Source organism: Notamacropus eugenii, chromosome 3 (assembly GCF_028372415.1).
Source record: "Notamacropus eugenii isolate mMacEug1 chromosome 3, mMacEug1.pri_v2, whole genome shotgun sequence".
NCBI lineage: Eukaryota > Metazoa > Chordata > Mammalia > Diprotodontia > Macropodidae > Notamacropus > Notamacropus eugenii.
The window spans coordinates 90,140,871-90,157,226 of record NC_092874.1 but is presented as its reverse complement, the minus strand read 5'-3'; positions in this window follow the sequence as shown (position 1 = coordinate 90,157,226).

The window sequence follows — 16,356 nt, the reverse complement described above, 5'->3', positions numbered from 1 at the left end:
AGACCTCTATTAGACAAGTCATTCAATCTTGCTCAACTTCAATTTCATCAGCTGTAAAATGCAGATAATAATTGCACCTATTTCCCCTGGGGTGTGGTAAGGTTCAAATAAGATAGTCTATTCGAAGTACTCTGTAAACCTTAATCGGGGCAACTAGGTGGCTCAGTGATAGAGTGCTAAGCCTGGAGTCAGGAAGACTCATTTTCCTCAATTAAAATCTGGCCTCAGGCACTTACAAGCTGTGTGACCCTGGGCGAGTCACTTAACCCTGTTTACCTCAGTTTTCTCATCTGTAAAAGGAGCCAGAAAAGAACCATTTCAGTATCTTTGCCAAGAAGACCCAACATGGGGTCATGAAGAATCAGACACAACTGAATAACAACAACAACCCTGTGCGTCTTGTTTTCTCTACAAGAAGGTTCTTTGAGGTCAGAGACTTTATCCTTTAAGGATTTTGTGCTCACTGCCAATGCCCACTCAGCAGTTTGTCAGTAAACATTTATTAAGCACCTTAGCCCTCCCTCACTCAAAAACAAAGTCAAGTGGAAGTCATGTCATCATTTCTCTGATGGCATGGTCTTCTTCGGCAATGAAGGACGAACACACACATTAAGCACCTACAGTGTACCAGTTGCTATACTAAGCACTGGGGAAACAAATATGAAAAGCAAAAGAGTTCCTGGGATCTAGCAAGAAAACACCATTATTAATGGCATGTTAGTTCAAATTAGTTATAGCTGTTCAGTTTCCAAAGATGACACAAAATGGATGTTTTAATAATGGGGATGGAGGAGAAAGGCCTAGGGTACTTATTATTGCCCCTGCAAAGGGGAAGTACCACAATAGGAGGTAGGAAGCGGAATCTCTGCATTAAAAGAGCACTGTGAGGGTATTTGGGGCATCCAAGAAGTAGAAGGGTTATGAAAGCAAATAAAGTTTGCTCAGGGTCTGATCTGCCTGAAACAGTACCCTCAGGAAGCAAGGTAGAAATCTGAGCCCTGCCCCCTAAGGCATGGCCAGGGGTTTATAGGTGGACAGAAGCTGGACCCTCCAAGAACTCATGGTCAATTTTATTCTAATGACAAGGCCTCAAGGGATGGTCAAATGAAAGAGTGTCCAACTCATCCCTTGATAATCAGGCATCAGCTGGCCTAATGTCCCAGGAAAGGTTAGATTTTATTAAGCAAGATTAACCTTCCTATTCCTTTGTCCCGTGGCTTCCTTTTTATTCATCATTGGCAGCTAGGGTAGCACGTTTATCTCATTTGAGCTAAACCTTCTGACAAGCTCATTGCTGTGTCTGGAGTATTTGGTTTCATCGAAGGAAAGTGCTCAGGTGGGCATAGGTAATTATAATTTATTATATTCTATTTGCTTCACTGGAAATCAGTATACCAGGGATAATCAACAGTCAATGGAACATCTACTGAATTGAATCCAGATTATGGAGGGCCTTAAATGTCAAGTTACCTTTCCAAATGTCTCTTTCCCATTAAGAAAAACATCCTACAGAATCCCTGCATGTCTGCTAGTCTAGATTACTTGGTCTCCCTACCCATATCTTCTGTATTCCTATTTCTTTGCCATTGGTCATTAGATTGTTCTGATCTGGAATGTCCTTTCCTTCCCCTCTAATTAACCAAGGCCTACTCATCCTTCAAGTTTTTCTCTTCCACGAAGCCTTCCAATATCATTAGAATATCCTTTGAACTCATAGGATGAGTTTATTTAGCAACTGATCATGTAGTCCCTATTGAAGTCCAGGCCCGATGAAAATCATTTGAAGGAACTCAGAGGATGTTAACCCCCAGAGAGAAGACCACTGGCTGTGGAGAAACATCTGTAGTTTCCTCTAGTAGGAAGTATGATATAGTGAGCCCCCAAAAGAGGAGAGCCTCCAGGATGACTAAGGAAGGGGCCCAGATCAGAAAAATGGAGCAACTCAGAGCTTTCACACCAGTCAGTAGTGAGATCAGTCCATGAGTGGCTGCCGCACTTCCATCATAGGCAAGACAGACAGACTGGCTGCCTGACAGACAGGGGGATGATTTCAGAAGAAGAAGAAGAAATAAGACTGTGAGAGGTGAGGTGGAGAATGATAGCTGTTGTCAAGCTATTTGGAAGGCTATCATGGGGGGGGGAAGTAGGATTAAGCTTGGAACGGAGGGGGCAAATAAGTCAAATTTGGGCATAATGTAAGGAAAAACTTGCCAAAAAAAGAGAACCATCCAAAATTAGAAGGAGCTGCCTCCAAACTTAGTGAGTTTCTCCTTACTTCATAGGTCTTTAAGCAAAGGCTGGTTGGTCACTTATCAGTGTAGTATAGAGGAAATCTTCGTAGGGATTTAGATTGGCCTAAATGGCCTGGGAGATTGCTTCCCAATCTCAAATTCTGTGGAGTCTGTCATTTTATCTTTACTGTTTTTTGACTCTAGAAATTCGATTGTGAATCTGTTAAGCCTGGGCTTATATTCTTGCTTATCTTTGAGAAAAAGATTACCATGAAGAAGAAGCCCTCAATAAATATTTGTTGATTGGATAAATTAGTAACAATTTCAGAGACCCCCAGTCTCTCATAGTAGCTTGTTTCATACTCACAAACCTCCTGAAATCTTTCCATGGAGCCAAGATGAAGAAACCCCAAACCAGATTATCCCTAAAGTTCCTTCCAGCTTAACTACCTGTTTTATCAACCCTAGAATTTAGAGGGTTTTTCTCACAGTTTCATTTAAATAATAACTCCAGTTTTATTAAAATTTTAATAGTGGGGAATAATTCTAATGTGTCCTGGTTCCTAGCTTCTGAATCAAAAACCAATGACATCTTAGAGTCATCCAGCCTAAGATTCTTCACAACTCTGATGCCCCACCTAAGGAATTCCTATCCCTTTTTTGTCCTTAGCATATTGCCAAATGGGGAATCTTCATGATTTAATAAAAAGAACACTACAATGGGAAGTAGGAGCCCTGGATTCCAACTCTGGCTCTTCCACTGACTTGCCCAGAGTTTTACAGTTGGTCACTTAATCTCCCTGAGCTTCCATGCCTTTGTTGGTAAGAGGAGGAAAGAGTGAGCTATCTTCCAGCTGTAAAATGCCAGAAGTCATGAATATCTCAGTTAGTTGGTCAGTCAACAAGCATGTATTAAATGCTTGCTCTGTTATGACACAGAACTTGCTACCTGGTGAGGCAGACCGTTCTGTTGCTGAACAGCTTTAGAACAAGAATATTGTCCATGTAACTTGAAATCTTTTCACAACTTTCAATGACCACAGCAATGACTGAAAGCCTTTTGACCTTCACATTTGAAACTTACAAGGCAAAACCTTTAGTATTTGGTCCCTCACAGGCACCCAATTTTGACAAGTCTTTTGATTAAAGCTATTGACCAAATGCTTCTCTTGACAAGCCTATTATGCCAGTTGAGCTGGAATCTTACAGAGCTTCTATGAAAGAAGAATGAAGAGGAATTCTTGGGTCAGATCTCTGATAATAATTCCTCTGCATTTGATATCCTCACCCATCTGACTGAGAAAACAGACCACATGGCAGGCCCTCTGCAAGACAGAAAGGAAAGAAAGAATGATGGAGATGAAAGATACATTTGAAAGAACTAGTATTGGTTCCATCAGAGCATTGACGAATGGCAGAGAGACTTTTTAGTGTCATTATTGTTATTAGTTACAATAGCTGCATTATCTTAGCTGAGCCTCACCAGTATCCCTACGATGAAGATAATAGCAGGTATTACAACCTTATTTTGCAGAGGAAAAAACTGATGATTGTAAAGATGATTGCACATAAATGTTGGAGGAAAGAGTAGATTAAATAGAATTGCAGAAAAATAAACTCCAAATTCCATGGTTGGTAAAATAAGCCTTTAACCTGGAAGGAACCTTAGAGATAATCTACTCCATACATACCTAACCTGAGGTCTAAGGACCCCTAAGAAGTCCCTGGGAAGATTTCAGGGGATCTCTGATCTTGGATGAAGAAAAAATCCATCTTTATTTCCACTACTTTTGGTTTCCTTTGTAATCATATGTATTTTATTTTATTAGTTTAAAAACATCATTCTGTGAAGGGCTCCATACTTTCATCCGACTCTCAGAGGGGTCTGTGGTCTTTGATTTGCTTTTACCTTTGCCCCAGTTTTGTAAAAACCCAGGTCAGAAAGCATTCATGAACCTAGATAGGGTTGATCCTTCACTGAAAAATATGTATTGTGATATGACAAAGTAAGTACCCTGTGTTCTGGGGAGAAGAATTGTCATTAAAAGTATGTGCACTTACAAAGCGTCTTGGTAAAAGGGGCCCCTTGTCACAGGAGTTTTCAGTCTGGGTAGACTATTGTGATCTTGGAGGTATCACTCTCTACAGGTACGGGCCTTTGTGCGCTAATATAGTCCAGGCTCTGAGTTTCTACATTAAAAAGGTTGAAAGGGAAAACATCAGAATAACAATAACTAATATTTACGTAGCACTTACTATGTGGTTGGCACTGTGCTTAATGCTTATTTTCTTATTTGATTCTCACAACAACCCTGGGAGGTAGGTGCTGTGATCATCACCATTTTACAGATGAGGAAACTGAGGCAGACAGAGGTTAAGTGACTTGCCCAGGGACACACAACGGGTAGGTATCTGAGGCAAGATTTTAATTCAGATCTTCCTGACTGAAGGCCTAGCAATCTGTCCACTGAGCCACCTAGGTGCCCAGTCAGTTTGTAAAGAATTCTATCTTGATTTGCCACAGTTTATTACAAACTAAACTCCAGAATTCAGCGTAATTCAAGAAACATTTATTCAGCATGTGGGCATGCACCAGGCACTAAATACCAAACACTGGAGATCCAGAGATCAAAAAGGGAACAGTCCCTGTCCTCCAAAAACTTACCTTCTGTTGGAATCTGATCTTCCTCTTCAATGTAGCCTGCTAGAATCCTGGAGAGAGTCCTGCCATGAAAAGCTTAACTGAGTCCAAATTCACTGGTTGCCAGTTTTGTAAATTTGCTCCCGTATTCCAATGGATCCTTGATCTCACTGATGTGGGAGTGCTTCCCAGTGGTGCTGATTGCAGCCCATCCTTACCTTCCCATCCAGCACAACTCTTGCTCATCTTTTCCCATAATTTCTCCACTTGGGGTCCATCCATCCTGCTGAGGGTCCTCCTTGTATTTTCGGTGTGTCATGTTGTACTTAAGGACGCTGCTGCAACTGGAGAGGCTTGACTTTATCACTGCCCTTCCAAACTCCCACCAGCCAAATCCATGTGAGCTGAGAAGCAGTGGAGCAGAACTGAGGTATGTGGGGTTAGCTTTGCCTCCAGGTGGATTGTTCTGGGATCCAGTCCTCTGGGCAAGGGCAACAGTTTCAGGATTTGGGCCAGGGACTCCTGAGACTCTAGGAAGCTACTTTGACAGCTGTTTTTATTCTACCTCTGCCTGCTTTTCCATTTCTGGACTTCCTAGAGACCACAGCTCAGTGGTGCAGGGGATAGAGGGTGGGGCCTGGAGTCAGGAAGACCTGAGTTCCAGTCTGGCCTCAGAGACACTAGCTGTGTAACCCTGGGCATGTCACTTAAGCTAAACCTTCCTCATTTTCCTCTACTGTAGAATAAGGATAATACTAGTATCTACCTACCAGGATTGTTGTAAAGATGAAATATTTGCAAAGTGCTTAGTGTATTGTATGGCATGCAGTAGGCACTAAAGATGTGTGTGTTTCCTTTCCTCCCTTTTACTACCTTGGGGATTATTTTTCCCTGGGGTTGTTGGCTATGTTTTTATTAAAGAAGCTGTCTGAATCTTCTGTGTCTGAGGGACCCATTGCACTAGGCTTAGAACTACAATCCAGATGCATTCTCTGGATACCAGTGGATTAGTCATGCTCTTCTCTTGGGTCTAATTTCTTACTTTTGCTACAGTCTATCTTTTTTATTCCTTGTCATATTGGAAATGTATCAAGAAAATTTTTTTACTGTCTTCCCTAAGAGTTCTGGCAAAGAGATTGGTGAAGGCCTATTCTCTGGAGTTAGGTAAAGAGCTGATTGGTGCCATGTGGGGTTCATGCTCAGACATATATTGGAGCTCCCTCTCCTCTAAAATCCTGAGTACGGCACAAGGCCCATTTGTGGGTGGGAAAGTGGGCTGAATGGAGCAGTTGAAGCTCTGTGGTGGCTCATGAAAGGTACAGCACGTCAAGATTTTCAAAGCAGCAAGAGAGAATTCGAGGGAGACGCAGGAGAAGGTGACTCATCCTGATGAATGTTTCATGCTCAAAATGTCACCTTGTTTTTAACATTTCCTCCTCCCTAGGGTTTGATGAGAATGAAACTGACTTTTGATTTCATACTTGGGTTCAGCAAATGCTTCCTCTGCAGGGAAAATGAAGTCACCACGGTTTGGAGCACAGAACAATTTGGGGGTGTTCCGATATGCAAAGCCATGGTTAGTGTGTGTCCCCTAGGATGCCACAGTGACAGTCAGAAGAACAAAATACCACCATGTGCACTGTATATTTTAGCTTTGAAACAAAATGTGAAACAGCAGCATGATGCAGTGGGACAAGAATAAACCAACTGACAATTTATACCACTCATCAGAGTTTTCAAAGACTTTAGAGAGAACCTTGTTTGAGTCTCACAACTTCCCCAGGAGGTAGATGGTACAGATCTTGCTTTGAGGAGGCAGTGTAGTGTGAAGGGGGCAGTTTATGGGTTCCAGTCCAACCTTTTCTATTTATCATATGTGTGACCTTGGGTGAGTCACTCCTCTGCACCTCAGTTTCCTCATTTGTAAAATGAAGCATATATACTCGATGACCTCTAAGGTATATAGATATACCTAATATATCCTATTATCCTAAGATAAGGAAACAGGCCCAGAGATGAAATGTCTTAAATGTCCAATATTCTTCCCATTGTCATGGCTGCCTCTGTATTTGGTCACAGACCACCTTGTTTCTGGATCCAGCTCAGCTAGTAGCTGCGTGACCCTGGGCAAGTCACCTAATGTCTTTGAGCTTCACTCTCTAGACTCTGCCTTCTCCCTCAACTCTCTCACCTCTTCATTCACTTTCTGCCGTCTTCTTGGTGCATTCTTCCTAGAACCTCCATTTTGAGAAAGGGCCCAGAGCAGCTGTTCTTGGTTTTCTGGGTTTTGTTTTGGGGCTCCAGCTCCTCTCTTCTTCTGCCTCCTTTGCCCCACCCCCATTTCTCTGACTTTTTAATTCCCTTTTATATGATGTATTCCCCTGTTAGAATGTAATCTCCTTGAGGAAGAAAGAAAATGTCTTTCTTTTTGTTTGTAACTGAAAAAGGCCAAGGTCTCCCACTCCACCCTGAGCCATCTCCCATTGTTCTGATCTATATTGTGCCACTGGACTCAGAGGAGAGAGTGAGGCTGGGGAATTTGCACAGCCCTCCCTCAATTAAAAACAATTCACTTGCAAGTTATGGCATCACCTTCTTGGGCAGTGTTGTCTCCACCAGGTGGGAGGAGTTCTTCAAGGAAGGGTCTTGGGAGAATAGCAGGCCTACATGGGAAATTCTGGGTGCTGTTCCTTTGACCGATTTGGGAGTGGAGAGGATCTGTGGCACAAGCTGTAATTATACCTGGAGTGTGTGTGTGGTGGGGGTGGGGGGGAAGGACAGAGATGTGAGAGTATTTGAAGTCCTATGGCATTCTTAGAGGTCAGCCTAAATGAGTGAAGTTAGAGAAGGTTGGCCTCCAAACTGGGAAAGAATTCTTCCAAATAAAGCAAGACAGTGAAAGTAGATACCACTTAACAACTCTGTGCTACTGTAAACAATAGCCCACTGTTCAGGCCTGCAGAAGGGGGGAGATCCTGTGGCCTCGAAGCCACATATGGTCCTCTAGATCCTCAAATGTAGGGCTGCACTTAAGGACCTTGAGGACCACATGTGGCCTCAAGGCTGCAGGTTCCCCAGCCTTGGCTCAGGGTAGAGATGTCATGTTGCCCCATGGCTCACATCCATCCTTCTCCGAGCTAACAGTGAACTATTCCATTACAATGAAGTTCAGATAACTAGACAAGAACTTGGATGTTCTTTCTGCTTGGATGTTCTCCCTGAGGAATCTCACAGCCAGAACTCCAGCCTATCCCCTCCCTGCCAATGCCAACTTTGAAGTGTGGTATAAACCATAAACTGGTTTATTCTTTTCCCATCGCATTGCACTGCCTTTTCACATTTCATCTCAGAGCTAAAATACACAGTGAACATGGTGTTTTGTCTTCCCTTCTGACTGTCATCTCAGCATCCTAGGAGGCACATGTTAAAAGTGATTTTCCACATCCTTCACAGTCGGGTCCATGTTTTCTTCATCTACTACTATTCATGAGGCATTAGGAAACCACTGAAGGTCTTTGATTAGGAATGGCATTATGAATGAATGGGTTGACAGAGTAGCACCATAGTGCAGAACCACTGGGCCAAGAGTCACAGATATCTGCTGTGTGACCCTGGGCAAGTTACTTCACCACTGTTTGCCTCAGTTTTCTCATCTGTAAAACGGGGGTAATAAAAGCATTTACCTCTCAGAGTTGTGGTAAGGATCGAATCAGATTATCAGTGTAAATGATATATCATTATATGTTATTAACATAGTGCCCAGCACATGTAAGTGCTATAGAATTTTTGTATTTTATTTATATATTTATTTTTATTATATATTTTATTTTGTATATTAATTTTATATATATTATATATTTTTTATTTTACGTATTTATTTTTATTCTATAGCTTTTATTAAACCTCTCCCTCCATTTCCTCATCTGTAAAATGGGGATGATAATAGTAGCACCTCTCTCAGAGGGTTGTTGTAAGGATCAAATGAGATAACATTTGTAAAGTGCTCTACTAAAGTTATTTTTAGTATAACTATTATAGTGTATATATAATATATATTATTATTATTATGTATTATATATGAAAAAAGCATTTATTATGTACTATGTTCTGAGGATTCCAAACACAAAACACAAGATGGTCCTTGTCTTCAAGCAGCTTACCTTGTAATAGAGAAAGACAACGATATGGGGGAGTGGGAGTCAAGCGGAGGCGTTCTTAGTCTGGGAAGCCACTGGGTGAGTGAGGGGAGCCAGAGGGAAAGTGCCTGACATGCTTTTTGTAGTAATGGTAACATTGATTTGAGTATAGCTGCAAGAGCAAGAGGAGGCAAGGGCTATGGGGGAGGGTGCACCCAGAGAGTGGCAGGAAGATGACAGGAGCACACCATGTTCGGATGTAGAGTTTACTAGGTGTGGTGAACATTCACAAGTAATAGACCAGTGTATGCACAGATGTATATAGATGCATGTGTGTATATACCTATGTGTTATATGTATGTATATACGCAATATGTTGAGTCAGGGGCTGTTGTATTTTCTCTTTGTATCTTCAGGGCCTAGCAGATTCTGTCTTACCACGTTTCTTGCTATTTCATGGAGTCATTAGTTTCCACTTGTCCAATTCTAATTTTTAAGGAATTATTTTCTTCATGAGCTTTCCTCTTTTTGCATTTGATCAGTTCTACTTTTTAAGGAATTCTTCTCTTCAGTGAATTTTTGTACCTCTTTTTCCATTTAACTGTTTCTGCTTTTTGAAGAGTTTTTCTCTTTAGTGGATTTTTATGCCACTTTTACTATTTGGCTTATTCTGCTTTTCAAGGCATTCTTCTCTTCAGTGTTTTTTTGTGCTTCTTTTACAATTTGGCCTATTCTCTTATTTAAGATGTTATTTTCTTCAGTAATTTTTTATGCTACCTTTATCAAGCTGTTAGTCCTTTTTCATGATTCTTGCGTTGTTCTCATTTATTTTCCTAACTTTCTCTCTACTTCTCTTATTTGAGTTTTAAAATCCTTTGTGAGCTCTTTCAGGAATTTTTTTTTGGGGGGGGGGGTGAGGTGGGCTGAGACCAATTAGCATTTTTCTTTGAGGCTTTGCATGTAGCTGTTCTGACTTTGATGTCTTTTTCTGAGTTTGTGTTTTGACTTTCCCTGTCACCATAGTAACTTTCTATAGTCAGCTTCATTTTTTTATTGTTTGTTCATTTTTCTAGCCTGTTTCTTGACTTTTAAGTTTATGTCAAAGCTAGGTTCTGCTCCCAGGGTGGAGGGGACTCTCCCCAGCTTCAGGTTTTTTGTGTTCCTCTTTTCAGAGATAGTTTGGGGGGAGGGGTTGTAAATTTTCAGCTCTTCCAAAGTGGTATGATCTACGGAGAGCTGTGGTCACTCCTCTCCTGGCCTGCACTCTGGTCTATGAGCAACCATGCACACTGTTTTCCACCCTTGAACTATGACGATGGATCTCACTCTTACTAGTACTCCTTGCTCTGGGACTATGACCTGGAGTTGTGTATAGGCAGTGCAATAGAGCCCTACACTCAGTGGCTTAAAGCAAAGAGTCTTCTGTAATCTTCTGATCAGTTGTCCAACTCCCTTCCCATCTGTGGGTTAGAGCTCTGGAAGGCCCTGCTGCCAATTTAGTCACTCCTAAGACCTGTTGCTGGCTTGCCTGTGCTGGACTGCACTGCACTCTCACCCCATGAGACAGACCTTTCTTGCTCACCTTCTGAGTTTTCTTGGGCTAGAAAATTGTCTCTCCCATCCTTCTGTTGGCTCTGTTGCTCCAGAATTCATTTTGAGATATGATTTTAAAGTTGTTAGAAGGGAATTTGGGAGGACTCAGGTGAGTATCTGCCATCTTCCATTCTCTATAATGAACTCTTTTTTAATTTTAAATTATTTTATTTGTTTTCAATTTTCTGCAATCACTTGCATGTATCTTAGATTTTTCTCCCCTCCCTCCCCTCTCCCTCCCCGAGACAGTGTGCAATCTTATATAGGTTCTACACATTCCTACTGAATACATTTTCAGCTTAGTCATGTTGCATAGAAAATTAAAATGAATGGGAGAAATCTATAATGAACTCTTAAGAAAGACGTTTACTAAGCTGGTAGAGAAAGAGGAGTTAGCTACAAAACATTCCTCTCATAATCCTGGGGCACACATTCTCTCACCAGTGCACAAAGCATCCAGTAGAAGTGACGCATGAGGGTAGGCTATATATTCTTGTGGCAGAACCTACCTACTGGCACTTTAGGACATAAAAGCCCTTTCCCTTTTCTTAGAATCCTCATGCAGCTTCTTTGGCTGTAGTTTTTCTGCGAGATGCACTTTAGAGCTAGTGGGGTTCTCAGGGTCTGCTCTTTTCCACAGCTCAACTCCCAGTGACCAGGATGAACCATATTTGTAGCTTCTCTCTTCAAGAAGTCCCACTCTTTAAAGACACTCTTTCTCTTGAGTGAATTCTTTCCACATCTGTGTCTGGAGAAAGTGCACATCTTTTGTTTCCTTGGATAGGCTTTGATGGAGCCATCTTTACAGTTAACTTAACTGGTTAACACCTTGTGACTACTTTCAGGACTGGAGCATTGGATAAAAATCAACTCCTCAGCATTGGGATACGATGGAGAAAGCAAACACCCCCCTTCTCCCAGAGAATGGCAAGGAAGATTAAGTAAACCAGATATACAGACATTGCCTCTTCCACACTTTAAAGGCATACCATTTAATTCTTCAAGAATTCAATAGAGCCTTTTTTTTTTTTTTAGCACTCACTAACTGTAAGGCACTATTCTAGATGTTGTGTATTCTGAGATTGAAAATAATAGTTCCCTGCCCTCAAGGAGCTTATAGCTCAATTGAGCAATAAGACCCATACACAGATAAGTTTAATAAAGTCCAATGTGAAAGGGACAAAAGAGACCTCATTTTCAGCTGGGAGAAAGCTGGGAAATCAGAGAAGGCTTCCTAGGGGAGAAGGCACCAGAGTTGCCCCAGTGTCTGAGGAAGTATTTCTTGGACACATCATTATTCTATCTTCTGCACTCATCAGAGCAGACCCATTCCATCTCTACATCTTTGCTCATGCTGTTACCCAAGGCACCCTTGTACAGAGAGAGATCTAGGGCAAATCACTTTCCTTCTCTGCTGCTCAGTTTATTCATCAGTAAAATGAGGAAGGTGAACTAAATGATGTTCCTTTGAGTTCTCGCTCCTTGCACCTAGTAAGTAGGAGATTGTCACTCCCACTGTCAAGATCAATTCTAGTTGACTGGTGGAGTTGGGAGCTGGTTTGCAAAGTGTTCAGAAGCAAGTGGGAATGTGAGGAAGTAGAGGTGATGAGTATTGATATTGAGTATTTTTCCCCCTCCAACTCTAGCAGTGACAGGGAGGAGAAAAATAGGATGGTTGTTTGAGGGGGTGGTGGGAACAAGTAAAGATTGGCAAAGGATGGTAGTAATCTGGGCATTTTTTAAGCACTGAGGAAGGAACAGTAAAAATAGATTGGAGATTATGAAGAGAAAGGAAATGATTGCAGAGATAAGCTCCTAGAGGAAACAGGAGGGGATGGCAAGGACACATGGAGAGTAGTTGACCTCAACAATCAACTAATCAACAAGAATTTATTGAGCTCCTATTGGGTGCCAAAAACAAAACTGAAACAGTCTTTACTCACAAAGAGTTAACATTCTTTCACCAACAAAACAGGGAATGGGGAAGTGGGTTCTCAATCAACATTCAATGACTTAATTCAAGAGAATAGGAAGCATTGGTTCTATTACCATTCACCACGTGCCCTTTTCTGCCTCATAGCCACATTTGGCAGTCTAGTGATGGCTCTAGACCCCATCTCAGAATAAAGCTTTTAAAACAGATGTGGTGGTGCATGCATGTAATCTCAGCTTCTAGGGAGGCTGAAGCTGGTAGGTCTCTTGAACTTGGGAATTCTGAGCCACAGAGGTATGTGTATGTGGTGGGAGAGGGTTGAACTGGCCTAGGTTCTGTTTCTAGGTCCTAGGAAATGTAACCAGGTAGAAGTTCTCGGCCTATAGCAGTAGGACTGACTCCTGTACTTCCAGTCTAAAGATGAGGACTCAAGTTAAATTAAAAAGCATCTATTAAGTATTTACTGTATGCCAGGCACTGTGCTAAACCTTAGAGATACAAACGGAAGCAAAAAGAAAGATAACATCTGTCCTCAAGGAGCTAACATTCTGAAGAAGGGGGAATAAAACACATAAGAGGGAAGTGAAAAGGGAGGGAATGCTCTTTAAAATGAAGGTCCTGGGAGAAGCCAGCTTGTGAAAAGGAGAGGTCTTCAAATGTGTGAAGTCCAGAGGTGGAAGTGAGCTTCCAGGGTGAAGAGAGAGTCTAGAGGCAGGAGTGCAGCCTGGAGAGGTAAGAAGAGGAGACTCCAGAGAGACACAGATGTTTTTAAATGTGCAAAATACAGATTACACAGAAAACTACTTATGTTGAAATCATTATTAAAATAAAAATGAGTTTTGGGGCTCCTGTTTAAGAATCACAGACCTAGAGAGTGCTGTCAAGAGATTCTGAAAAACCTGAAACCATGAAGAAAAATGGAATCCAGGAATAATGCATGATGAACAGTCACGCATCCTAGCCTAAAACAATGTTCTATATGCATTAATTGTTCAGTAAATGATTAACTTAACAAGCTCTTCTGGAAAACCAGAGAGATCTCAAACCACTGCACACCAGGTCACCCTCTTCTTCAAGCCAGGACTCCATTTCAGTCTTTCTTTCTCCATGAGCAAGGGGACTGGGGCAGAAGACCTGCCGTGCAGTAGCAATGATCACCCGCTGGGGCCCATTGAACTGGCAGTTAAGGCCTTTTCCGAGTGAGGAAGCATTTGTTCTGACATTTTATCTGAGACAGCAGCCTTGCAGAGTCTTTGTGGAAAGACTAGTAGCAGCAACACCTGCCCCAGCATGTTCTGTTTTCTCCCCTGTGGAAAATAGGAAAGGACCACTTTCTTGCCTTGTCAACCACATAATTATTCTGCCTCATTTCAGAGAATGAGGGGGTTGGACTCAATCATCTGTCAAGTCTCTTCTGACTCTAAATTCTGACTCAATGTCAAGATGTACCTGTAACTAGAATTGTTTGAGCAGAGGCTGGATTGCTCCTTGTGGGGGATGTGTGCATTTGTTAGAAGCATCTCTTTTGCATAGGCAGGGCAAGAGGGCCTAGCCTCGCCAGCAGCACAGGGCTAGTTAGGTTTATTCCTTCTTTGCTTAGGGCCTGTACCCTCATTAAGTGACCTTCTAGTCTTAATTTGGTTTCCTGCCCTACTGGAAAGCTATTTTTCTTTGTAGACTCATACAGTCAAATCTGCCTTGCCTGAATTTGGACAGCACAAGCCAGATTTATCCCAGGGCTTGATCACCCTTGGACCAGCAGGGAAGAGACACAGTCTCCATCACCTGAGATACAATTCCTAGAAAAGTCTGGGATGAAACAGTCCAGAAACCTCACCCATCACTACCACCTCACCCATCACTACCACACAATTGTGGACCACCATCTATATAAAAATAATAACAGGGAATTAGGAAAGATTTTCCCACTTAGCTGCACTAATCTGGATATCAAGTTCCAGGAATCCCTTCATCCTGTGAGATCACTTGATCCTGGGGTGGGTAGGTAATGCAATGGATAGAGCCCTATCAGCCCTAGAGTCAGGAGGACCTGAGTTCAAATCTAGCCTCAGACATTCACAGATGTGTGACCCTGAGCAAGCCACTTAACCCTGTTCCCTCCACTGGGGGAAAAAAAAATCACTTTATCCTCGAATTCAAACCTCATCAGTACCGCTCTGTCCCTGGGGCTCCTCCAGAGCCAGGCATCTCTTCATTTTCCACCAGCTCTACTGCTCTAGACTTCCCCGGCAGATACCTTCTCTCTAACACCTTTTCAGATTCTTTCTGTGTGTCTTCCCTCATTAGACTACAAGCTCCTTGAGAGCAGGAACTGGCTCTTTTTTTGCACGCAGCAAAATGCCTGGCAGTGGATAGTTAATAAATGTTTACTGAAGAATAAGAGTAATGTATGAATAGAGGAGAAACTGATGGATGTCTGTGCATGACAAAGAAGGTGTCCCCTTCCCTCCCTCAAATTGATCAGACCCTCTGTGGTCAGCTTAGGAAAAAACATGGGGAAGAGTGCCAGAGATAATATTTGTAGTCTGCATCATCAGAGGAATGCCCCTATTAGTGAAGTCACAGAATAACTGAAGTTGAATGATGAATATTTGTATAATGCTTAGGGGTAATGATTTCAGCTGACTCTCACCACCCCTCCTCCCCCACCCCCCAAGGTGAACAATGAAGGTGTGACTTCCTTATTGGCAAGATGATCATAATAACTCAGAGATTAAAAAAGATGTGCATTTTACCAACTGGAATTCGCTGTTTTTTCATTGTGCATTGTCCATTTTTCATTCACATAGCCTGTCAGTTATTCGCTTTTTTCCATTATAAATCAGTGTTTATGAATGGTTTTTTTACTCTAAAAAAATAACTAACTTGAAAAGATAGCAAAGTATCTGATCCTCCTTGTCTTTTAAGTATGTGTGTATATATAGGCACCAAGAGTTGACCCCAGACCTTCTGACCCCTGGTCCAGTGCTCTTTCCATTATACCAAAATGCCTCATTATAGGTAAAATCCTAATAACTGCATCTAGTTAACATTGTTCAAAAAGTATTTCACACAAAATACAACTTGACAGTCTGGGCCTGAGCTTCCTTATCTATAAATGAAGGATTTCCATAAGATAACTTCTAAGACCTCCAATTCTAAAATTCTATGAACCTGTGATTCTAAAGTGTTTTTAAGAAACCCATTTTAGTCCAAAGCAAATTACTGTGATGAGAATTTAAATATGAATTTATCTACTTTGTTTTCACATTACCTCCTTGCAGATTCAGACTTCTCTTGTAAAAGTTACATTTCTGGATAACTATAGAAGGAAATGGTAGTTTTATTCCATAAATTAAAAATAAAATACATTTTACAAAAGAATAAAATATGAGGCCCAATTTCTGGCATCATTGGTCCCCTCCTGCCTTTGGGAGCAAAAACATTTCAGGAATCAAATATATCAGAGGTGTGCAAACATTCTCAGAATTAAACTTCAATAGTTTTATGGAGGGTGGGATTGTAGAATACCTAGAGCCATTAAGGATTCAATTGAATTAAATTCAATAAATACTTAGAAAGTGTTTTCTAAGTGAGTGGCACCACACTAGGTACTGCAGCTCCAAAGTCTCTATCCTCAGAGAGTAAATACACACACAGAGAGTAAATACAAAGCCGTTTCAGAGAATGCTCTCATTCCTCCCGAAATATAAAAAACATACTATTTTATGAAAGCAAAGAAGTAAAAACCAAAGAAATGCTTAACGAGTGGGAAATGACTAAACAAATTGGAGTACATGAATATTATCGTGCTATAAGAAA